At 35.9% G+C, this 27,534-nt stretch overlaps 1 long non-coding RNA gene across 1 annotated transcript in view; it reads left to right on the top strand.

Moving 5' to 3' along the window:
• LOC108372011 (uncharacterized) overlaps positions 1-7,938 on the top strand; it is a 16,049-nt gene extending 8,111 nt beyond the window's left edge. The window contains exons 2-3 of the long non-coding RNA XR_001848802.1: positions 1,078-1,081; positions 7,928-7,938. This is a non-coding gene — a long non-coding RNA (uncharacterized LOC108372011). The remainder of the gene's footprint in view (positions 1-1,077; positions 1,082-7,927) is intronic.
• Positions 7,939-27,534: the final 19,596 nt, after the last annotated feature.

Raw genomic sequence — 27,534 nt, 5'->3', positions numbered from 1 at the left:
CCAAAGCTTACTCACATCAGAGGCGAAGTTACAGGTCTTCAGATACTCCTCCCACTTCTTCCGCTTATGTACGTTTACTAGTTGCCGAATCTCCGCGTTGAGATCCCTGATATGGAGATCTCCGGGATCGGCCTGACGCAGGCTATCACGCTCGTTGGCTAGAATAAGCCGCTTCGGCAGGGAAGTTTGGACATGGGTCCGTTATACATTCTGCCGGTATGAAGCGAGCTGCAGCAGCAGTGACAGCCCTGCGGAGCTTACGTTCACCGAGATGGTCGTCGGTTGGTGTGGAAAGCGCAGTGAAGGTGTTTTCAGTAAACTCCGCGTAACCTTTCCAATCAGCTTTAGAGAAGTTGATAAAGGTCCGGTGTTAAGCGGAGGCAAAGTCGGTTGGTTTATCTATCGAGATGACTATGGGTAGATGGTCTGATGCTAAAGTCAGCATAGGTCGCCATGTTATGCTGTTTATCAGACCAGCGCTGACTATGGTGATGTCTGGCGAGCTGCTGCAGTTACCCATAATCCTGGTGGGTGCGTCGTCGTTCATTGTGCAGAATGTCGAATCGTCTATCTGCTCAGCCAAGTCTGTTCCCCTACGATCGTTTGACAGGCTTGAGTGCCAAAGATCGTGGTGCGCATTAAAGTCACCTACTACCATACGGTTTTCACCTCTGAGGAGCGCACCTATATCAGGGTGATATCCTGCCGGGCAGCAGGTGACAGGGGGTATGTATATGTTAAATATTTCGAGCTCAACATCGTGTGACCGGATAGCAATACCCTGACATTTTAGGGTGGTATCCCTGCAGTCGATGTCTGCTTCGATAAGACGATACTGCACGGTGTGGTGCGTGATGAACGCTAAGCCACCACCATTATCTCGCTCGCGATCTCGACGGTGCACGTTGTACCCGGCACAATTCAACAGAGTTGAATTGCTGTGCAACTTCGTCTCTATCAATATACCATGCCGACACATGAAGACGGTTATCTCCTCAATCTTGCTCTGTAGCCCGTTGAAGTTAAATTGAAGGAGCTTCATGTGGTTCGGGAGACGTGTTGTCATGTGGGGTATAGGAATGTGTGTGTTCTTACCGCCGTTGGCTGTGTGCGCTGCTGTGATGGTTGCCGCCCTGTGGTGGTGGCGGGAGGCGTCGCAGTTGAGGTCTGGGACCGAGCAGCGCAACACGGGCCCTCGAAGTTCCTCGCCCAATCTCACGTGGTACCCAGACCTTAGCATGCCCTAAAGTGGCACCTACCAAGAAGATCGAAAATCGAATGCAACCCATAATAAGGGCCTAAAAGTCACTAGTTTTGTTAACGAAATCTTGCCAACAGCATACACATCCAGTACTCTCTTGGCTCCCTTCGTAGAATTTAATATTGAAAGTGATGTCAAGAAGGTTTTCAAAAGCTTAATTTGTCATCCCAGTAGTCTGTTATCTTCGCAGCGTCATCCAATACGGGTTTTAAATCTAGTGGCGGCATGTTTCAAGTCGCCAGGGAATACCGAGGGGTCATACTGAGACTTCTCGTAGCGTTTTCTGCCTCTTTCTTCATCCTAGACATTGCTCCTTTCGTTTTTCCAATCACCGCAAATATCCGCACACTTGCGCCATTTCAAACCATTGTTCTGTACAAATTTGTCGATAGCTTCAAAAATTTCGTCGCTAGTGGCGTAAGTCTGAAGTAGTTCGTTCTTCTTCGATTTGCATTGCGAATGGGTACCTCACTAACCCGAGAAGACTGCCTCTAAAATCGTGTTTATTCGCTCTTTGACAGAGTGATTGTTAAGTTCCAAAGAATAAGTAATATATACACGTTTGTATGACTCATATTTGTGACATTCTATGCTTTGATGTTAGGTATTTGTGAGGAACTTAATTATGCGCTGGCAGGCATTGGAGTCTCTATAAGTATACACACCTTATTTTTTTCATAAAAATATAATCTTAAAATGGATATTTTTTAATTTTAAACTCACATTTAAGAAAACTCCATTCCGAACTATATTTACGATTTGAGTGTTCCAGTAAATAGATACACAAGCGTTAATTATGTACTTAACTATTGATATTATTCTAAATTAAGCATGATCGGCCGCTGTGGTCTAGTGGTAAGCAGTGCGCGCTTCCACTCCGCAACGCCTGGGTTCAAACCCTAGTCAAAGCTATATCGCAAAAAAATATAGAAAAAAGGTTTTTTTCCTAACAGCGGTCGTCCCTCGGCAGGCAATGGCAAACCTCCGAGTGTATTTCTGCCGTGAAAAAAACAGCTTCTCATAAAAATACAATCGCCGTTCGGAGTCGGCGTAAAACTGTAGGTCCCTCCGCTTTGTGTGACAACATCAAGGCGCACGCCACAAATCGGAGGAGAAGCTCGACAAAACACTAATGTATGTGTAAGCGCCAATCTATTATATTATTATTATTATTATATTATGCTTAACCTACATTTTGTTCATTAATAACACATAATTATATATATTTTATCCTTGAAAATAACTTTCTAATCATGAGGAGAAATTCCTGCACACAACCCAAAAGTACACCTCGGGGACCTATTGGTGAAAAACTGCGAAAAGGTTTATTACTGTATATACTGTGGCCAGTGGCCAGTTGGTTGTGCGCTGCTGGAGCAGTCGCCGAACGGTTGTATGATGATGCAAGTAGGCATGTCCGCCGAGAGGGAGGGGGCAAAGGGGTGAATCAGAACCACAACTTGTTATTATTTTTTTTTTACAATGCAATTGCTACTTGTTTATAGGCTTTTTTTATTATAAATATATTCCGATTCGTGCTAATTGTTTCTCACTTTATAAATTAAAGAAAATTATAATATCGACTGGTGAGTGGAAGATCGACCTATCTCGGCAGCCAGTTCGAAAACGCCCTATCTCAAAAAACTTTTCAAGAACGCCTTATTTCAGAATTTTATTGAAAAACACTATCTCAGAATTTGGTTGAAGAACGCTCTATTTCAGAATACGATTCAAAAATGCCCTATCTTACTTTAAAATATATTGAAAATATGCTGATATAGGGCGTTTTTGAATCGGCAGCTGATATAAGGCGTTTTTGATACGAATTCTGAAATAAGGCGTTCTTCAACCAAATTATGAAATAGGACGTTTTTGAAAAGTTTTTCGAGATAGAGCGTTTTCGAACTGGCTGGCGAGATGGGTCGACCTTCCACTCAGCAGTCGATATGGCCCAAAACGTGTACGTTTTGGCTCACAGTGCTTTTCAAATACCGCTGAAACTCGGTAGAATACAATTTTCGGATAATTTTACTTCTTGCATAAGTATGTCGTAATATTAAATATACATATACCTAAAATATATTGTACCTCCTGTTGTTCAGGAGTTATGAAAGCTTCAACAGCGGACTTTTACATTACAATTTATGGAAGTACTTTTTAAAACTGGTTTATGTTATCGAAAAAGTCTGATCTCGATAGAGAGCGTTTTCGAACTGGCTGGCGAGATGGGTCGATCTTCCACTCAGCAGTCGATATGGCCCAAAACGTGTACGTTTTGGCTCACAGTGCTTTTCAAATACCGCTGAAACTCGGTAGAATACAATTTTCGGATAATTTTACTTCTTGCATAAGTATGTCGTAATATTAAATATACATATACCTAAAATATATTGTACCTCCTGTTGTTCAGGAGTTATGAGAGCTTCAACAGCGGACTGTTACATTACAATTTATGGAAGTACTTTTTAAAACTGGTTTATGTTATCGAAAAAGTCTGATCTCCTTATATAACTCAAGAACTACGTATTTATTGAAACAAAATTAATTTTGGTGCCAATTATTGCAAAAAAAGTTGGATTGTTACGTTACGGAAAAAATTTTTACGTTACCTGTGCGACATACGTACGCGTTGATTATACCTTAGTAAAAGAATTATATCTGCATCATGTTTTTCCTCGATTTCTCTGTATTAAATAAGGGTAACGTTTTTGANAAGCTTCAACAGCGGACTTTTACATTACAATTTATGGAAGTACTTTTTAAAACTGGTTTATGTTATCGAAAAAGTCTGATCTCGATAGAGAGCGTTTTCGAACTGGCTGGCGAGATGGGTCGATCTTCCACTCAGCAGTCGATATGGCCCAAAACGTGTACGTTTTGGCTCACAGTGCTTTTCAAATACCGCTGAAACTCGGTAGAATACAATTTTCGGATAATTTTACTTCTTGCATAAGTATGTCGTAATATTAAATATACATATACCTAAAATATATTGTACCTCCTGTTGTTCAGGAGTTATGAGAGCTTCAACAGCGGACTGTTACATTACAATTTATGGAAGTACTTTTTAAAACTGGTTTATGTTATCGAAAAAGTCTGATCTCCTTATATAACTCAAGAACTACGTATTTATTGAAACAAAATTAATTTTGGTGCCAATTATTGCAAAAAAAGTTGGATTGTTACGTTACGGAAAAAATTTTTACGTTACCTGTGCGACATACGTACGCGTTGATTATACCTTAGTAAAAGAATTATATCTGCATCATGTTTTTCCTCGATTTCTCTGTATTAAATAAGGGTAACGTTTTTGAGGTATACATTTATAATGGCCCTTGGCTTATAAGTATTTTCCATACAATGGGTTGGCATTCGTGTTTTATCTACCGTTTCAGAAATCAGTGGTACATTCAATAGAAAATACATAATTATATATGCATAAGGAGTTATTCGGCTCCCGATTGCTGCAGTGTCATAAATTCTCAACAAAAAGTACACTAACAACTGGATTTTAAAAACTTAATTATGTAGAAGCTAATTCCATACTAAACCTCGTTTTATTATTTTTCCATATTAAATCACGGCCCAATAACATTCCGAGCTTGGTAAGATAACGGGAAAGGATTTTCGTTGCATGAAATCTTGTTAAGAGTAGATATTACAAAAACCCTAATGGGAATTCAAGCCCTGATTTTAAGCTAGACACTCAAAGAATGGGGTTTTCTTACCTTGAATAACGATTTTGGTGTTTGCATTGTGTGAATAACATCGATTTTCCGCCGGAAAGTCCAAATATCTTCGGTCGTATTGCCCGAAAAATTAATCAATTCGATGCATAAGAAATGTTTCTACTTCTGGATATTATTTATCATATCATTTTTCTCAAAGTAAAAAGATTTTATATATTTTCCAAAGCTATACGTGCATAACAGGTTCCTTTCGCCAAGATAGGTTTACCATGGAAATAGAATGAGTCTCCACTATTTATGGTAGGCGTCTGCATCTACTATATTGCAATTTTTTTCATCTTTCTACAAAACTTATATAGTAAATCAAGTGTACGCTTGATGTTAGCTTCTAATGAATTAGTTTCTTCATAGAACATGTTCACTGAAAAGAAAACCAATATGCGCAAGAAAGAGGCATATAGTCATGTGTGAAATGAGATATGGAACACCCTAACAACAAAAAAAAAACTTTCTTCTCCTCCTTCCAATTTTCATGTATAACGTTTTCTTGCGCCTTCAAACCGTGCACACTTATCTTTAGCACCTGCTCAAAAACGGGCTTTTCCGTGGAATCTTCTAGCTTGCGCCTTTAAACCGTGCACACTTATGTCTGGCACCTGTTCAAACATGTTTTCTTTGTAATCTTCTAGCACACCATATTATTTCTAATTTTCATGTATAATTCACCCTTGCGCCTTTAAACCGTGGAAATTAACGCCACCCCTCACCCCTTGTACTTACCCGCTAAGTAAACAAGTAAAGCTTCAGTGAGCCACTTAGGCATATGTGTCAAATATGTCAATGACACGTTAGCCAGTAGGTAGCGCACAGGAGACAACTCCACAGTTCATTTCTAATACTAACCAGTTATGTAAACAACTGTAACTTAATTGAATCACCTAGGCAAATGTGCCAAATATATCATTGGCACATTGACAATTAGGAAGCGGCCATCACCTAACACCTATGGTCTGCTTCTCGTAGAATAGAGATATATGTAATAGAATTGAAAGCACATCATCTAACACCTAGATTTGCACTTCCTAGAATTTAAGCTTGACTTTTGTATGTAGACTTGAGTGAAATATTGTATAAGGAAAGATTAATAAAGGGGGTTCCGTTTTACTGATGTGCCAAGCAACGAGGTTGTGCTTTTTAAAAACCCTCCGCGCTTCGCCGGAATAATAAGTGGCGATCCTGCCAGGAGATGTAAAACAAGCCGTAAAAAAAAGTACGGTTAGTAACTTCTCCCTGGGGACCAAAAATAAGTTCCGCATGCAAAACCTTGTGCGACAGGGTATGCGGTAGTTTAAAAACAAATAAGTATCCTTCCGAAAAGGGGAAAAAATAAAACCAATATAATCATCATATAATGATGGTACCGTTTTAAGCAAAAATGGTACCAATTTTTTTTTAATTCTGTAGTAACCGCATAAGGAGACAAAAATCTCCGTGCCACGAATACAGAAACACAAACAAGTATTGCGAAAAATGCGAGTAAAGTAAAAACAAAAAATATATAAAATAAAAATCGGTAACCGCGAAAGGAGACAAAAATCTCCGCGTTACGATAACAAACAAAAAGGCCGTTCCGCGTAACCGCAACAAATAAAAATAAAAGCACTAAGAAGTTGATACGAGGATTGAACTTAAGGTGGTACGAGGATAGAAGTAAAGGTGATACAAGGATTGAACCGAAGGTGGTACGAGGATAGAACGGAGGGAGATACAAAGGCGAGAACCCGGACCTTCATCCAGTCATCCGAACAAAGATCCAGTGGCGGTAATATTGTGAAATTAATACATTTTGTTAAAATTAAGAATATTTAATGGGAAATAAGCCCAGTAGTTTTGGGTACAAACGATATTATGATAAATGTAGGGAAAACCACAGTAGGGTTAAGTGTCCACAAAATTCAAGAACGAAATTTTTGTAAAATATATGTATAAATAAATTATTCATAAAGAAGTGAATAGTGTTTAAAGCTGAAAATTTTAATAAGCAGATTTTCAACAATGTCAATAAGAAACAATGGGCACGTTCATAAGACGTAGCTGTTTAGCTCATCTGCTACGAAACTGCTGGCAACTGTTGAATCCAACAATTACGTCTTAGAAACGGCTTGATGAATATGCTGCCAAATGAACAGCTGATAAATGTAAGCAAATGAAATTACAACAAATAGAGATAGTTGCGCCGATAGTATTTAGAATTCAACGCTGAGCTGCCGCCGTGTTGAAAAAATCTTTCAATGTTACAATGAATTAAACAGTGTAAAATTATATAGCAAACATCTTAAAAACATATATTTAGAAACGTAGTATTATTTTAAAATATTTTAGTTATTTTATCACATTAGTAATATAAAATATAATAAATTTGTTTGCAACTGCCACCTAACGAAGCGGCGTTAAATTTAATATAAGCGGCGTAAGTCTTTTCGATCAGCTGTTTAGGCTAAGCCCAACACGTTGAGTTCAGGTAGCGTAAACATTTTCCGCTGGAAAAAATTGCGGCAAATTGCCAACTGTTGAGCTGAGCGGAACTACTCAACTATGCGTTTCTAAGACAAATAGCCAACGGTTGGGCAACAGCTACTTCTTATAAACGCGCCCAATAACGCATCCAGTATGGATGTGGTTTCGAGGCTAATAGTAGCCAGTACTGTCTCACTATGTAGTGAGGTGGAACAAGTTAGACGTCAGAAGAAAAATTAATAATTACGTTAGTTGACGTGAGGCGGCCAACAACACTTTGTTATTGTATAAGTTAACGCCACAGAAGTTAACAGCGACGCTCACACGCGCAACACATTTTCTGCTGACGCTATGTCTACCAAACTTGGATATCATATAGCAAAAATGCCGTAACCGTGAGAAACCAACTAGGCACATGGTGGTTGCATGTGACAACATCCAACTCCAAGCTTAGGTTAAGAATCCGATTGTCAACTAAAGTTAGTTCAAATTTTGCCTCATAGAGCACTAAAAAATATATTTTTTTATTACTTTACTCGGCAGTAAAGTTAAGTGGCGCCCAACGTCTTGGGTCAGTAAGCGCGGAAATTAATAAAAGTAAATAAAGTTATTTTGGCCAATTGCCTAAAAGGAGCATAGTGCCATATTGCGTAAAGGAAAAATATTTTTTTTTCTCGGTCAGTTCGACTTAAGCAGTCGCCGTACCATACGCTAAAAACTTTGCTAAGGCGTAAATAAAATAATCGTTTTCTCGGTCAGTTCGCCTCAAGTAGCCGCCATACCGTACGCAAGCAACTAATCCGATAAGTAGCCAGATCGCCCAAAGAAGCCGCCGAGCTACAAGAACACCCCGTGGAAATTACTGGACCCAAAAGGAACCAGGCCTGTAGTGTCAGTACGCAGGCAACCTTGTCGACCATCGTCTTCTGTACAGGACCCCCAGTAGCGCAGACGAGCGCAAAAAGGATAACTCCACCAGGAGCAGCGAGGAATTAATCGTAAGAAAATTGAAAATTTAGTAATAAGGAATTTTAGTGACGAAAAATAATAATAATTGAAATATTGAAAAAGAAAATTGAAACTTTAATAATAGGGAATCACAGTGACGAAAAATAATCATAATTGGAATTTGAAAAAAAAAATTGAAAAAATAATAATTTCATGAGAAAAATTAAATTTAATTCTAACAAACAAAGGAAAATATTGTAAAAAAATATATCACAAACAGTGTGGAACAAACATAAATTCGAATTGAAAAATAGCATAACAGTAATAACAAAGCAATAACAGACTGTAAAACCATAACAAAATACAACAAAGTTGAGCACTCAAGAGATCCTTCAACTTATAACACTACCGTAACTCCGCGACTCCTTATACGGACCCTCCGGAGTAGAAAGGGCCCTCTTCCCTGAAGAGGTTACACAAAATTTTTTCATAATAAAAAAAATAAAAATATTTTTCTAAGTGTAATAAGGAGAGCATAAAGAAATATCGCAAAATGCCAAATAATAATTTGATTAGGCCACCTGTGTTGACAAGCAATCAATCACAACCAAGTGCAGAAGCATCTAGGGAAATGAGTAACAAAATTGTAGAACTCGTAAATAGGTTAGTCGACGCTAGATTAGGGCAAAGGGAAAACCCAACAATAGATCCAACAATTTGACAAACGACATCCGACTTCCCTACGTAGTTAGAAGTCTTCGAGAATTTTCGGGTGAGCCAAGGGAATTCAGCTCTTGTAAGAAGAGCGTAGAGCGAATTATACAAATTTATGAACCTATCTGCGGTACCCCAAAACACTTCGGAATATTAAGCGTAATAAGAAATAAAATTACAGGAAACGCGGACGCGGAATTGGAGTCGTACAATACACCACTAAATTGGAAGTCCACTTGCAAGTGTCTTACGCTCCATTATGCTGATAAGCGAGATCTCGGCACTCTCGAATATCAAATGAACTCACTTTTACAAGGACGGTTAACTACAGAAGAATTTTATCAGAGTGTCTACTCACATTTATCGCTTATTTTAAACAAAATATCATGTATGGAAATGAGTCATGAAGCACTCTGCATTATGCCCAAACATATCGAGATAAAGCTCTTGATACTTTCATTCGCGGTCTGAATGGAGACTTACCCAAACTATTGGGAATGAGGGAACCGGTTGATCTCCCTCAAGCTTTACACATTTGTCAAAAACTAGAGAACCAATACTTTAGGACAAATTATGCTTATGGAGTAGCAAAAAACGTTCATAATCCTTATCTAGCTGATCCGGTTATTCCCCCTAGGAATACTAATAACCGCATTAATACCAATACAAAGGGGAGCCCCTATTTTTATCCAGAATTAGCATATCTCCCACAGCTGCCAAGAAATCCCAACCCTAATCCAAATTATGCGTTTGGGTATACCTATTATAATAATCCTAATAATATTAGAAACAATTCTGTACCACCTCCTCGTCCTCTCGGACCTAAGCCACAAAAAAAACCAGAGCCAATGGAGGTAGACCAAAGTGCTCAAACACGAAATATAAATTACATGAATCGACCGACGCTAAACAACATGTCTCAGGGTAAAAGATCTGCGTTAACCCAGCTCTATACTGACAAGAGGCAGCGTAATTATAATTATAAGACGTTAGGGATAACAACGAAGTAGCAGGAGAATCGCTACACGACTACGTTTATCCTTCCGAGAACTTAGGTGAAAATTACCAAACAGAAAGCGACCCCTTTAAAAGTATTGACTTCACAGACATTAATTTTTTAGAATGAACAACAATTCATTGCCTTACATCGAATGTAAAACAAGCAGGGAGAGATAATGAAAATATTAATAGACACTGGATCTAACAAAAATTATGTGCAGCCCCAGTTTGTGAAGAAACCCATTAGAAATGACAACCCATTTTTCGCAACCTCTATAGGAGGAAATATTTCAATCACCCATCACACTTTTGCAAATGTCTTCGGACTGAAGAACACCACCATCAAATTTTTCTTGCTGCCAACATTAAAATATTTCCATGCCATTATAGGAAACGATTCACTAAAAGAGTTAGATGTCGTAATACACGCAAAGGATAACTATATGTCAATAGGAAACAGATTAAAAATTAAATTGAAACAACAGTTCTCACAAGACATAAATCTTATCAATATCAGAACGGAACATTTAAACCAAATTCAAAAAGAAAACCTGCACAAGTTAGTTAAAAATTTCAAAATGCTATTTGCCGACCCCGAAGAAAAATTAAGTTTTACTACCACAGTATAAGGCGAGATTCGCACAACCATAGACAGACCAGTTTATACTAAAAGTTACTCTTATCCAACGTGCTTAAAAGAACAAGTGGAAAAACAAATTAAGAATTACTTACGCGATGGGATCATTCGACCATCTAGATCGCCGTATAACGCCCCCGTATGGGTAGTACCCAAGAAACTAGACGCATCAGGAGAAAAGAAATACCGTATGGTGGTCGACTATAGAAAGTTAAATTTAGTAACAGTGCCCGACAAATATCCCATCCCGAAATCAAAGATGTATTGGCCCAACTCGGTAAAAACAAATATTTTTCAACAATCGATTTAAAAAGTGGATTTCACCAAATCCCACTTAAAGAATCGGATATTGAAAAAACAGCGTTTTCTATAAATAACGGTAAGTACGAGTTTACTCGACTGCCTTTTGGGCTGAAAAATGCTCCCTCAATTTTCCAAAGAGCCCTAGACGATATTCTCAGGGATCACATCGGCAAGCGATGTTATGTTTATATAGATGATATTATTATCTTCAGCAAGGACCAGGAAACTCATTTCAATGACATGAGAATCATTTTCGAGACTCTAGAGAACACCAATTTAAAAATACAGTTAGATAAGAGTGAATTTTTAAAATCTGAGGTTGAGTTTCTGGGATTTATTATTTCCGAGAAGGGCCTCAAGACGAATCCAAAAAAAACTGAAGCGATAGTGAACTTTCCTACGCCCCAAATTTTGAAAGATCTTCGTACCTTCTTAGGACTTTCAGGGTATTATCGCCGCTTCATCAAATATTATGCGAAGCTGGCAAAACCCCTTACCGTCCTTCTAAGCGGGGAAGATGGGCGTAAGCCCAAAGGCGTTTCAAAAAAAAAAACACATATATCACTAGATGAAAACGCAATCGAATCCTTTAACAAAATTAATTTACCTCTCACGGCAGAGGAAGTAATGCTCATACATCCCGACTATTCAAAAGAGTTTCAGTTAACAACAGACGCCTCAAATCCTTCATATTCCGAACACTAAGCCAGACAGAAGAACATTGCGCCACAAATGAAAACGAAATGTTGGCGATTATCTGGGCTTTACGTAACTTACGAAACTACCATTACGGTTCGGCTAAGGTTAAAATCTTTACCGATCACCAGCCCCTGACATACGCGCTTAGTACAAAAAACAACAATAATAAAATGAAAAGATGGAAATCCATCTTGGAGGAATACAATTATGAGTTGCATTACAAACCGGGAAAGGCAAATGTGGTCGCCGATGCACTCTCACGACCGCCCCAAATAAATTCATTGACAGGTACTATGCATAGCGATGAAAGCTCCGAACATAATTTAATACCGATAACGGAGGCACCTATAAACGCCTTTAAGAATCAAATATTCCTAAATGTCGATGTAATTTCCTCATACAGGTTCAATATAATTTTCCCAACATATCACAGACATACAGTTACTGGAAATGACTACTCTCAAGAGAAATAAATTGAAATTTTAAACCGATCTGAATCCGTCAGTCGTAAACGGCTTAAGCACAGAAGGGCACATTCTCGGAAAAATACAGGAAATATACCCTCTACACTTCAGAAATTATAAAATTAGATTCACGCGGAAATTGCTAACTGACCTAACGGACGAAGCCGAACAAGAGAATGAAATCCTAAAAGAACACAAACGTGCACATCGAAGCGCGCGCGAAAATAAACAGCAGCTTTTACAATCATTTTACTTCCCTAGAATGCAATCGAAAATAGACGCAATAATAAAGCAGTGTGAAATTTGTAAAACGCAGAAATATGAAAGACACCCCCAAAAACCCATTATAAAACCCACTCCAATCCCACAATATCCTGGACAGATCGTACATCTAGACATTTACTACACAAACGACAGAGTAATACTGACTGCAATAGATAAGTTTTCTAAATATGCCCAAGCGACATTAGTCAGATCAAGAGCCACACAACATATTAAAGAACCTCTTAGAAGACTATTGATGTGCTTCGGGATACCGGAAAAAATAGTTATCGACAACGAAAAATCACTAGGATCAGCTTCAATAATACATCTTTTAGAAGACCAATTGAATATCGAAATATTTAAATGCCCACCTTATACCAGTACAGTAAACGGACAAATCGAACGATTCCACAGCACATTGGCAGAAATAATGCGTTGTCTTAAGGCAGAAAAAGTCCATTCATCCTTTGCAGACCTCCTCGACAAATCCATATGGAAGTATAACTATTCTATTCACTCTACCACAAACCAAAAACCTGTAGAGCTATTTTTTGGACGACTCGTAACGTGTGACCCTCTTCAAGTCGAAGCCGAAAAGCAAAAGAATATTCATAGGCTCCGATATAAACAGGACGTTGACCTTAATTATCACAACAAAAAAAGAAAGCCTTATAAAAATTTTAACGTGGACGACGTAATTTTTGTTAGAACAAATAAGAGAATTGGAAATATATTACATGCCGCTATAAAGAAGAAACTGTAGCGGAAAACAGAAACAGTACAATTACCACAAATTCAGGAATAATAGTGCATAAAGGATTAATAAGAAATAGTTAGACATATATTAGCTCAGTATTAGGAAAAATAATCAATACCTAACTGAAAGGAATTATTTTCATTCACAGGAGACAGCATGACACCTTGTATAAGATACATATTTTTTTTATTAAAATTAATGACGATATGCCACTGCAAAACACAGATATTGGATTACAGCAATTCCCAAATAATCGCAAACGATAAAGGTATTGCACTACTACAGACAGGTACATTCAAACTCATACATGCAATTAACCTCAACCAATACGAAGATGCTATCTTGGACATAGAATCTACAATAAAAAACTATGTAACACCCAAGGACAGCAGTTACCTTTTTCTCAAGCACGACACCGATCTACTAAATAACATATTTAACGGACTCAAACCTAGGCAAAAACCACCCTTGAACATCCTTGGAACTGCTTGGAAATGGCTAGCAGGCTCTCCAGACCACGACGATTTCCAACTGGTATCCGACCAGACAAATAACTTATTAAGCAATAACGACAAACAAGTAATAATTAACAGATTAACAATCAACCGACAAAATGAAATCTCGAAAATCAGTCAAGCGAGATAGCAAAAAAAGAGATAATACGAAATATAGAACACAAACTCAAGATAATTAAAGAAGAATTGGTTCAGATAGATTACTCGATACAGTGGGCCAAAGCAGGCATTGTCAACTCCTTTATCTTATCAAATTTGGAAATTAACATTACAAGAAACCTTTTCGAGGAACAAAAAATGCCTTTTGTAAATTTAATAGAAGCCTTAGAATTCAGTGAAGTAAAAATCGCTGCAAACCAATCAACCTTATTGTACGTTGTGTCGCTACCATTAACAGAGAAAACCAGTTGTAAAAAATTGTTGTTAAAACCCGTAAAAATGAAAAATGTTAGCATTAAGTTAGAATTTGAAAATATAATGTTGTGTGAAAATGAAATATTAGGAATGAACAATGAATGTAATACCTTAGATGAAATATCAATTTGTAAAACATCGAACTTTGTTAATATTACTAGTTCTAGTTGTATTCCTAATTTAATGAAAAGCTTGCCTTCAACATGCACTACCACCAATATCCAACATTTACCGACAATCGAAGAAATCACATCTAACATTCTTCTACTAAATGATCACAGCGGGGAAGTAACAATATATAACAAATCCATGTCACTGCAAGGAACCTTCTTAATTCACCACAGCAACTCAACAATCACGGTTAAAACCCAAATATTTAGAAGCAATCAGCTTTCAGCTGCAAAACCATTACCTGCAATAGCACAAACTTCTAATGCGACCAATATCTTCAAGGAAGCCCTATCCTTACAGATGCTGAAGGAATTACAGATTACTAACACTGAAGAGTTGAGAGAAATCAAGTATAAATACGGCGCTAGTCTAACCATCAATTCTATTATCTTCGTCATAGTTATCTGCCTACTATCATATAGAACATATACCTCCAGAAGGAACTATAAAGTACCATACAAACAACAAAAAATAATACAGATGATATTGCCGGTACCCTAACCCACAACAGTGAGGACACCGTTGAGCTTAAAGGGGGAGGAGTTAACGCCACAGAAGTTAACGGCGACGTTCACACGCGCAACACATTTTCTGCTGACGCTATGTCTACCAAACTTGGATATCATATAGCACAAATGCCGTAACCGTGAGAAACCAACTAGGCACATGGTGGTTGCATGTGAAAACATCCCACTCCAAGCTTAGGTTAAGAATCCGATTGTCAACTAAAGTTAGTTCAAATTTTGGCTCAATAAAGATAAGACGTGGTCATAGAGCACTAAAAAATATATATTTTTATAACTTTACTCGGCAGTAAAGTTAAGTTATACGAGGGGAAGTATGAAGTACTTTGCCGCTTTGACAATCTTAAGGAACAAAATAACGCATGAAGCAAAAGACATTCTGACCAATCATGGTACAGACCTAAACCTTGATGCGATTCTAAGTCGATTAGATTCTGCATTCGCCGACAAAAGACCATCACACATAATAGAACAAGAGATGAGTGTCCTGAGACAAGGATCGAAATCCTTGATAGAGCTCTACAACGTGGTCAATCCAAAATTAACGCTTTTGTAAATAAAACTATTTTGACTCATGGCACGAACTCTGCCATTACTAGGGAACTTAATACGAAGAATAGGGAAACAGCTCTGCGTACGTTTATAACAGGTTTAAACCAACCATTGGACCAAATTTTTTTTATTTTGAGACCATGCGATTTACTCAATGCTTTGGCCAAAGCGCAGGAGTTATATTCCAACCAAATGCGTTCCAAATTCGGTTTACATTTTTCGCAACATATTTATCCAATTCAGAAAAATTCTCAAAACCTTAACCAAGGAAATCGAAGAAACCAAACTTTTCAGAATAATTTCAGGTATCCCCAAAAGAATCCTCAGGTAGTGTAACGCAAGCCCGAAAGGTTGAGTGCAACACCCACTGCCACAATGTGTCTATACATGTACCTCGACATGCTTATAGACATTGTATACAACATGTGTGATAAGGACCAATATGAATGTTTGCTTGAGTTGATTTGTGTTTATGTGAATGTAGTGAAGGTCCACTGTGAGTATGCATGTATGTGTGAATGAGCGAAATGTGGAAAGAAATTTCAGCAAACAGCTAGGGCACGATTGCCAGCGATCTTCAGGCAAAAATTAGATAGAAAGGTGCCATTAAAGTGTTTAGACGCAAAAAATCGGTGGAATTGATATTTTTAGAAAGTGTGACTTAGAAAGCCCATAATAAAATCGGTTTGCTCCGTTAAATTTTCCGTTGCTATTTAACTGGACTAGATCTCAGGAAATAGGACCTTAAGAAAAAAAAGGGACACTGTTATATGCCACAGGAGGTGAGTCATAGGCATTTTAAATAAACTTAAAAAAATTGATGTAGAATCCAAACCAACTAAAAATTGCAAAGTGTGTGTGTATACATTAAAGCGGCTGAGTTACAAGTGTGCTTATACATATTTATGTAAATTTGTGCAAATAAAAACGAAATAAAAAAGAAAGCGAGTTTGTAAAAACGTGGTAAAAATGAGTACAACGGAGTTCTGGTTGAACAATTCGTCAGAGGATGAGAGCTTAGAAAACTGGCCAGGAGCATAAAACGTTTAAGTGTAATCTTTCGAATATATTTTGATATACAATATATTTAAGAAATTTTGTGATCCAAATCTATTTAAAATATATTAAAACTATAAACAGCTCTATGATTTTGTTCTCAGAGATCGTGGCAACGGAGTAGTGTGATTTTTTTCATAAGTAAAACCAGCCTTTCGAGCTTGTGTTTAGTATTCACGACGTTAGAACGGCATGAAATTAATAAAAAAATGTTCCAAATTAGTGTCTAGCCGCCAAAAGGTAAGAAAACAAATGCAAAATCATAAATTTTTCACAATTTTCTAACACTTCGCTACACCAACGAAAGCAAAATTCTGTTCGACAGAAAATTCGATACTCAACGAAAATTTCGACACGCTTGCATAGCTCAGAATACAAATTTCACTTTCGATGAGTGAAGTTGTATCTGCTTAGATGGTTTGGTAGTTTCTTTTTGATTTTTGTTGTTGTTGAATTCACATCTTTTTAAAACATACATACATACATAGATATATATAAGTAAATGCCTATAAGTAGTCGTTAGGTAAGATTAGGAAATAGAAAAAAAAACCTTATGAATAAATAATTGTGAGTTATGATGTACTTTGAATTGAAACCACTTTGTTTGATTTGAATGGTATACGTAGGTGAACGATGCGGTTCTAATTAAGATAAGTTGGTGTGGGTGATGTACGGGGGCGATGTAGGGGAAGTGGGGGTAGCGACTGAACGGACGTACTTGCTATGACTTGACTGACCAAAATACTGACGGACTTGAGGCAGGTTTAGGGGGCCTTGTAGAAGAGTGGGAGTCACGGCGAGGCTCAAGGCTGTAACTAGGCATGAACTCCCTCTTTTGCTTATGTCTGCTGTAGATAAGGTATATGGAAAAGACCGCCCCACCGACGAGCTAGGTCAGGGCTAGCAAGCATGCTTACCACCATATTATCTTATCCTCAAAGCCAGAGAAATAACAATGACGCCCAACGGATAGACCAAATATCTTTTTTTCACTTCCCATAAATTTCCTATATCTTAGCTTCTTTACATCTGTATCATAAGTATCAGTACTATCCTTTATATTTCGCCTTTCGGACTGAGTAGGGTCACGGCAGTATCGGTGTATTGATTGATCGACACAATTAGTGCAGTAGTGACAAGTGTGTGGGGGTTATCAATCTTGCCTGTAGAGTTCCTTATGCTGGTTATAGCGCTGTTATAAGTGGTATCTGCAAGCAATGTTAGTATACATATCCGGGGGGAATATATTTTCGTGTATGCGCCCGTGTAAGCTACCTTATCTGCAATCCAGCATTGCAGATGGGGGAGGCTGCGCGACGCCTTCATAGGGGTATGCGGATGAATGTGGCAACCATATTTGGAGCCAGTGCTCTGAGTGTAGCAGTGCAACATTCGATGTTTTTTTTGCTTGTTGTGTTTTTTTTGGGACTTAGCTGACAGACCAGGGACTGATAATTAACTGACCGTTTACACCCATTATAACCTCGCCGAGGTGCAACACCGGAACACACACAACAGAAACAGAATTTCAAACAAACAAACAAAAAAAATAATATATATATATATATATATATATAAATTAACCACAATAATAATCTTTTTTGAAACGGACAGAAAAAGTAAAAGAGAAGAAAGGTGCATTAAGTGGTCAATACTAGTACGGTTTGAATTTGTCAATACTCTTTAAAATAGTTTACGTATTCATTATTATTACACTAATATTAGTTAGTCATTACATTAATAATTTACGTTACCTTTTATTTATTTAAATTTGTTTCAACAAGTAATTCATCTCCATAGCTATATATATGAATTTTTTTTAACACATTTTCCTGTTTTCACGGCATATTGTTTTGTTAAACGAGAATCCAAATTAAGGTAAACTTTGAAGTTGAAATTAATCTGAATTTCCGCGATTATATTTAAGTTTCTAATACAGATTCATAACTTGGGTTTCTTCATTCGAATTTCACAAAGTTTTCGCTAGGCAAATATAGGTATTCGATAGTGTTTCCTGATTTTCACTGTTTCGTCCTCAGCCATCACCATTTCGAGCAGCTGGTTAAGCGTAGTTTCTTTCGGTTTGCTGGAAGTTTTCTCTATTGCATCTAAAAGTGAGTGAATGGGGGAGAGAGAGACTGAGAAACGAATTGCTGGTGGACTTTTGTTATACACAGATAGACGGGTCACACGTAGTGTCACGCGGGCAAGTTGTTGGGTCCCTATTCAAGCAGATAGACACAGGCATTCCGCATACGGTTGATTTCCTACCGACAGACTTTTTAAATAGGTGCTCTACTAGGATCTTTAGCACTTGCAACAAAGACAAGCCAACCCAGACCCACATTTCATTCACTAGAGAAATTGAAATCAAAACTTCAGGCGAATCCATCAGCTTTTCGAGGAAATTGGACCAATTATTCGAAATGTCGGATTCCGAGCAAGCAGGTGCCATTGGGGGTTCTAAGCCAACAGCAGGTGACCAGCCAGGAGCCTCGAAAGCTGAGTGTGCAAAAACTCAAGGAAGCGGCGCGACTTCATCTGCGACCAGTGTCGAACAGCTGAGCCGATTGATGGCGATGATGGTACAACAGTTCGATGTAATGGCGCAGTGTTTCAGCGAAGTCCGCAATAGGAGAGCCCATGTTTGGCACCTCAGCAACCGAGTCACTGAGATGGAAACGTCTGCTCAGGCGATGAACCACCGCGACGCATCGACGCCAGAATTAGGAGCCCGTAGAAGTAACGGGGCTGGACGAAGTGCCGCTGAAAACGGTAACCACAGCGAAGAAGAAACAGCCGAACAAACTCAACGCCAAGTGCCAAAGGGGAAGAAGGTAGATCTCGACAAATGGCATGTCAAGTTCGATGGCACTAATAAAGGCATAACTGTAGAGAGCTTCATGTACCTCGACATGCTTATAGACATTGTATACAACATGTGTGATAAGGACCAATATGAATGTTTGCTTGAGTTGATTTGTGTTTATGTGAATGTAGTGAAAGTCCACTGTGAGTATGCATGTATGTGTGAATGAGCGAAATGTGGAAAGAAATTTCAGCAAACAGCTAGGGCACGATTGCCAGCGATCTTCAGGCAAAAATTAGATAGAAAGGTGCCATTAAAGTGTTTAGACGCAAAAAATCGGTGGAATTGATAATTTTAGAAAGTGTGACTTAGAAAGCCCGTAATAAAATCGGTTTGCTCCGTTAAATTTTCCGTTTCTATTTAACAGGAATAGATCTCAGGAAAAGGACCATCACGAAAATTAATTTATTGAAATTTTTTAATAGAACATCGCTGTATTGTACCAATCTTTTGAATGCAAAAAAAAAATTGTCCCACTTTTTTTTACCAATAGCCCAATATAAAAATTTACAAATCTGTACAAATGTACCAATCGAGAGACACTGTCTTAACAATTTATGTAATTAAAAAAAAAAAATCTACAAATTTTCGTTAAAATTTCGAGTTTTTTAATTAAAATCTGAGTATGCGGTATTGTAGCCCATTGAATTCTAGTAGAATAAAGTACACGTTTCAAATGGCTAAAAATGTCGATTGATTTTTTAGAATTTTTAAAAGTTCGAAATTTGTACGAAAGTTTGTTGAATTTTTTTTAATATTGCACAAATGAGCAGTCCACTTGCAAACAGCGTTATGTGATTTTATAATAGTGAGCCATAATTTAAAAAAAGGTCTACAACAAGTAACATCCAAATTGTATATTTCTCTTTATTATCTAAAAATTTGGATAAACAAGAGCCTAATAACATTAAAAAACAATATGGCAATGTGGTAGTTTTTGCAAATTTTATATACAAAAATTGAATATAGCGAGTTTTGAAACAGTAACTTTTACATAGCTATCTTTTTTTTTTGCTTTTCGCGATCGATCTTCCATAAAGATTGGTCTGGTTCTTTTTTACGACGCCTTCCACTAGGCACCGAAACTACCACGTTTTCTTGCAGTTCTCTAAGGTCATNAATGGAGACTTTTGAAAATGTATAAATACATACATAAGTATACAATAGTAGTTAACATTTGATGCTATTTTTCCAGAAAGAAGAAAGATTTTGCACTGTATTGTTAATGGACATGAAACTAATTTAAATGCCGGTACATTACTCACCAGAAATTAAAAATCTAAAAAAATTTACCTAGCGCCTTTGCAAGTGGACTACTCAAATTTGGAAACATGGATTTCCACGGGTTTAGTTAAAGAATGAACTATATTTCTATTTAAAAAAATAACAAAAGTTCAATAACAACAAATATAATACGTTAAAACTTGGAACCCCCACATCGCCCTCCCCCCCTAAATACGGCCTTGATTGGAACTATTCTGCAAATTTCTAGTCTCTACTAAGACCTACAAATGTTGAACTATAAAACATGTGTCACATCATGAGTGCCAGTTCATATTATGTCGCTCATACATGTTTCACAATAACATATGAAGACACTGTCGAATAATTAAAATCAAATCATGCATCAAATCTATGCATGTCAACACATGCGACATAGTCAGCATTATTAATTACATTTAATATACGGGAAGAGATTTTGTACATTTTTTTAAGCATCTATTATAGTAAAATGCATTAAAGAATTGTCTAATTAAATACCTGTATATATTTTCATACAAGGCAGGATCAATCTGTATTGAAAATATGCTACAGAAGCACAACAGCTTAGCTAAGTAGCAACGACATTGTTGAATTTTGCAGTTTTTTAGTCTCTACCTTGTCGGGAAGTTAGTTTAAAATCGATTGGAAATTTCCGCGGTATAAACAAGTTAAATAAAAGCTTGTAAAAACCTTTCGACTGCCGTAGCCAAGTAGGTAGAGATGTCGACTATAATCATCGTAAAGTTTCCAAAGTAAAATGGCTGATTGCCAAAAAATGCCTACAGCTGAGATCACCTGTTTTTTGGCATTTGATATTCTTTGCTACAATTGCTTCCATTTCTATTACAATTTCATCCATTTATATTACAATTTATTCAAAATACACTAACACACTGAACCAAAAACACCAATACACTAACCAACAAGATACCTATACCCTGCCAAACACACTTACAGCCTGCCATAAAAAACGGTAAGAAGAAGAGTTACCTTACTTATGAAACTGTACGATGACTAGGTATAAGTAATTCCGTGTGTCGCCGGTTCAAATGCTGGCACATGCAGTATTTTAATAATAGAAACAAATTTCAATTTGTAAACGGTTGTCATCATTTTGAATCTTGATAATTTATCAAGAAAAGAGCCTTTGATTTCTGTGCTAAAATCCCAATTCTTGATAAATAATAAAAAATTTACAAATTATAAACATTTTTAATTTATCAAGTGCACAGAATCGGCATACCATGATACAAAAAAGAAGGTAGTTTCAATAAAAATCCACTTTTTACGGATAATAATTTCTTTTAATTTTCATAAATTGCGAATAATCTCATCGGCCTTGTCACTTTGATAATTAGGGAAGACAAAAATATGCAAATGCATATCGCATATGCAAATGCATATTATGACACAAAATGCACACTTTGGCGAAAAGGCATAAACATGCATAAAAATGATTATATTCGTAATAAGTTAATTAATTTTCGCATAATTTCATCTGACAATACCTTTGCGGAGATAGCCAGGGTTGCTGACGGGGTATGTTTAATTGACAAAAAGAAAAAGCTGACAAACAGCGGAAAGTCCCGTTATTTTTTAGTAAACAATTTTAATACACTCGTAAAAATATCTCGACTTTGTTTTCTCAATAGTGAAGTTTCGCGGTAAACCAGTTTTCGTGGTTGAAAAATTCCATAAAAAATTTTCGTCTTTAACGAAAACTGTTTACCCGTTTCCAGGGGATGGATTCTGTAACTGTGAGTTTTCAAGTATACACTGACAATTATATGCACTCTTCATTTTGCGATCCAGCAAGTGTGAGAATGAGTTTTAACTGTCAAAATTGTGTACACTTCTCTTCCGAAAAACTCACTGAATTTTATTCGCTGAGTTCTTGATTGTGAGTTTGGCACTCGGGGTGCACTACATTTTCTCACGGTTACAGAATCCAGCCTCATGCGTGTTGCGAACTGAGCAGGGAGTTTTATACTGCATCTATTGTAACTTCTCAATATCAGCAACAAAAAAATATTTTGTGTGAAGCAACACTTCAATAAAATGTTGCAATATTTTCACTTGGAGAATCGTCATCTTTTAAATTCTATCCAACAAAGTCTTGTGACGTAGAGTTCATTTTCAATAAATACTATATGTATGCAAGGTGTATTAAACATAATGGCTGCATTTCGTTATTCATTCTGAATGTTTGGAATAAACTTTTTTGTTTATTTATTCTTTAGAACGTTCCTGATGATATGTTGACGTATATTTCAAACGCATTCTGTTTATTCCGGCTGTGAAATGGGATTATCCGGAATGTATAAAGAAACGCAGCCAATAAATACATTTTGTATATATGTACAGAAACTTGTTATGTGTTAATCGAAACAATTTTCGTTATATACATTTTTGGGGCATATTTTTAATATTTTGGAGTCATTTTAATGATCATATAATTAAGTTATTTGTGCATATCTTAGTCTTCCCTATTGATCATATTTAAACAATAAATCGGAGTATTTTCTTTCCCTGATTTTTACCAATTTAATAATATTTCAAATCAAAAATCATTATCAGTGCTTACTAATTTTTTTACTTACGTGGTTCGCACCTTTTTTTAATAAAAATATATAATATATAAACTTAAAGCAGACTTCATCGTAATTGTTCTTTTTATTTTATAATAAAAATCACGAGAGCATTATGTTGTTATTTTTCCATTTTCTTATTTTGAATGCAATCTTTGCGATTTAAAAATCTAATTCTAAAGAATGTTCTTTCCAAATAAAACCTGTTTATAATATTTTGGTCAAAATTCACTTTTAAATTTCTCATCGGATTTTGAAAAAAAAACTTGTCTTTGTGGTTAGCGTATCACCATTAACTTCAACAAATTTTGAATATAAAATTTCCAATGTATGCAAAAAACTTGAAGTCGGCTTTCATAGATCGCCCTCCAATAATCAATTAACATGAATTTGATGAAATGACATAATTTTATTAATAGTCAAACGGTTAACAACAACAACGAATGTCATTAAATGGAACTACCTTATTTTTTGTATCATGATACATACATATAAGACATGAATTTGAAAAGGTAACTTCTAGAATCTAAATACTTTGTAATTTTTTAAATATGTATAAATTATTCAATATGTAAAACAATAGTAAAATTTTGCAACCAATTTTTTCTTATTATTAATATCAATACACTAACTTTTACCAGAATGAGTCTTTAATCAAAAAATCTTCTAGAAATGGGCGTGGCAATTTTAGAACCAAAGTTCAAAAATTTTGATTTTCTTGTGCATTTCTGCAGAATATGTAGTATATTGCGGAACAAATGCTGTTACCGAAGGGATATTCGCCGAAATCCGAAATAAAATTTGCGTTTTGTGAACTCTAGTCCTAAAGTTTCCATGGCCATATCCAGGGGTTTGTCGCCTTAAGGAAAAATCTTGAAAGCCGCCGATTTTTTGAAACATGGTTTTTATAGAGAATTAATCAGGGATTACGATGGTATGACTTTAAGTCCCTAATTTATTGGTCGTCACTATGTAAATCAGATTCAAAAATTTCAACTGTACATACATAGCTAAGATATCTTTAGGACAATCATGACCGTCTCTACGATGATTAGAACCCGAGATATAACGATTAGAAAAAGTGCATGATTGTTCAGAATTACGAAAAAATCCAAACTTTGACTGATCATATCTGCGAAGAAAAAAAAGAAAGAAAAAGAATTCCTCGAATACGTGTCAGCTTATTTCATGTGTACGACCCATAAAAAAAAATGAAACGAAACGAAAGTGTGACACCAAATTTGATGTCCGATACGAAAAAGAATGCCTCATATATATATATATTTCATTTCTACAACGCATAACCAAAAAACTACAAAACAAAAGTTACGAGCAACGAAAAAAAATGTTCATTGGAATAACTCTTACTAAGCAACGTAACGAAACAAAAGTCGAAAATAAAAGTTACGAGCAACGAAAAAAAAAATTCATTGAGAATAACTCTTATCATGCAACGTAAAAAGAAAACTGTCGAAAATAAAAGTATGGGCAACGGAAAAAATTTTGTCTTAGGAATCACTCTTACCAGGCAACGTAAAAAAAAAAAAAGTTATGAGCAACGGAAAAAATTTTGTCTTGAGAATAACTCTTACTGAACGACGTAAAAGCAGAAAAAAGTCGAAAATAAAAGTTATGACCAACGAAAAAATTTTAGTTATGGGAATAACTCTTATAAAGAGACATACACATTTTTTTACTGTCCTATGACCAACGTTTTCCACTTCAAAAGAAATCAGTTATTTAGGGTATCTGGTTCAAAATTATAATCGAACTTTGATGAAAGACGAAGAACGAAAGCAATTTATTTTGCAAGTAATTCAATTGCCATTGATTTTACAAGTAATTTTTAAGCAAAAAACACAACCGACTTCAATTCTCATATAAAAATTTAGGAGTACTGTTAATTTTTTCATGATCCAATGATCGGATCTAAACTAAATCAGTATGGGACCACCTTAAGCGGTAACATAAAAAAAAAATATTCCGACGAATTGATAACCTTCTCCTTTTTTTGAAGTCGGTTAAAAATAAATAGTCAAAACTTGTTAACATGTGGCAGTCTTATAATTATGCAACGCAGTGTGCTATTAACTTGTTTGACTTGTATTTAGAGAAACTTTGAATTGTTAATTTATTCATTATTTATGTGATAAAATAATTATGAAAACAATTTTTGTGTTTTCAATGTGGAGAATTTGTCCTCCTGGAATGTTAAAAAATTCTGGTCCCCTTACTATTCTCTCTTTATTTTTTGTTAATATAATTTATAAAAATAGTAATACGCAAATGTAACTGCAATGTATTGATCTCCTAACGAAATGTGTATTCTTTATTTATGTGTTAAAATAAATATATTTTTTTTTTGTGTTTTCAATGTAGAATTTGTCCTCCTGGAAGGTTAAAAAATTCTGGTAATACCTATATGTACATACATATATATGAATTTATGTGGGCATATGGTTATCGGTCGCTTAAAATCGACCTCAAATATTGTCAATTAAATGTAATGGTTTGTATTGCATGCGCTCCACGTTTGTCATAATCACTTTTGCTAAAATTTCAAAACCAAAAGTTATCAAAATTAATTCTATGGGACAGCGAAACATTATTTTCTACATTTTAGTCCATTTATAGAAGCGTGGTATATTAAAAAGTTTTATTTTATTTTATTTATTTTGTAGTTTTATTTTTTTATTTTTTTTATTCGCGCTTTGGCGTTTCGCCATATACTTCCGGTTTTAATTCGGGTAAATTTACAAGTTAAAACGCTAATCAATTTATTTACTACAGCGTGGGTTTTCTTTTCAGGCTAACGTTTTTTTTTTGTTTTTTACACCTTTTCCCCTTTTTCGGTTGTAATTTTATTTAATTCTATTTGGCCGACTCTTTTGACTCTTTGAGCCAAATGCGGCTCTTTGCTTAGCAAAGTGCGGCTCTCTTTACTTTCTTTTTGCTTTGAACATTTTGGCTCTTTTTACTTTTTAAAATACATATTTCTTTGCTGGACATTTTTTTCCATCGTGTGGGTTTTTATTTTATTGTTTTTATATACACATACGCAAATTGAGATCGGAATTGGAGAATGAAAATTGGCTTTCTGACTTAATGTTAAATAAGAATATTATAAATGTTTGGAAAATGGGCGTAGCCACGCCCACTTNTTTTGCTTTGAACATTTTGGCTCTTTTTACTTTTTAAAATACATATTTCTTTGCTGGACATTTTTTTCCATCGTGTGGGTTTTTATTTTATTGTTTTTATATACACATACGCAAATTGAGATCGGAATTGGAGAATGAAAATTGGCTTTCTGACTTAATGTTAAATAAGAATATTATAAATGTTTGGAAAATGGGCGTAGCCACGCCCACTTATGGTTACATGTGTATAACTTGGTAGCCGCTGAACCAATTTCTTCCAATCTGGGCACAGTTGTTGGCCTTGGTACAGCATACCAAAAGGCCGCAAATTTTTAAAATCGGACAATAACCACGCCCCCATCCCATATAACGGCTATTTAGAGAAATACAAAATCTTCGTATGAGGATGAATCAGTAAATCCTCGTATGAGGATGAATCAGTAAATATTAAAGCTATCCTTGCGCACCAGGGATGAAAAAGTAGGTACAATTGTACTTTTTTCCGACGTTTGATGACTTAAAGGTACATTAGGTACAGCCACTAGATTTTAGATAAAATCATCTTTTGATCAGATGCATTTTTAGTTTTTTTTCTTTTTCCTTTACCGTGCTAATATATTTATATTTATAAACAATTCTAAAGAAAAGTGGTCAAAAGGAAGAATTTAAAAAAGTCATATTAAGTATTATCTTAAACATCTTACACTCTTTCTAGAGCAGCTACTACGAAAAATTAACACTTTACTTAGCTATCCTCAAATTTGTAATTTTTTTCTATTAATCTTATCGCTTATTTTCACTAAGTCAAACTCATTGGCATTTGCGGTCAAATAAGTGAAAACAAATTGTCAAATGACACTAAAAAATGGTATTTTGATTGATTTAGATCATAATAGGCCTTCAGGCGTGTACATGCGCTGTTAAAGTGGCTATTTGTAAGTTTTTGGCCTATAATATCATCGGTAAAAGTAGGGATAAAGGAAAGAAAGTTGTGTAAAAATATGTCAAAAAATTTTGTTGTCAAAATATGACATAATGAAAACCATACAGTTAGGGATGCAACATCGCTCTTAAAAACATCGATGTTCCCGCAACAAACATCGATGTCAAAAAACATCGGTTATAAAAACGATACATCGATGTTTTAATTTCCCATCTACTACACGAAATAAAATGTAGCCTGAAATATT

This window comes from Rhagoletis zephyria, unplaced genomic scaffold (assembly GCF_001687245.7).
Source record: "Rhagoletis zephyria isolate East Lansing unplaced genomic scaffold, Rhagoletis_zephyria_1.1 Rzeph_scaffold_05366, whole genome shotgun sequence".
In the NCBI taxonomy this organism is placed as follows: Eukaryota; Metazoa; Arthropoda; class Insecta; order Diptera; family Tephritidae; genus Rhagoletis; species Rhagoletis zephyria.
Note: the sequence above shows the minus strand (reverse complement) of the source record. Positions and strands in the feature narration are given on the sequence as shown.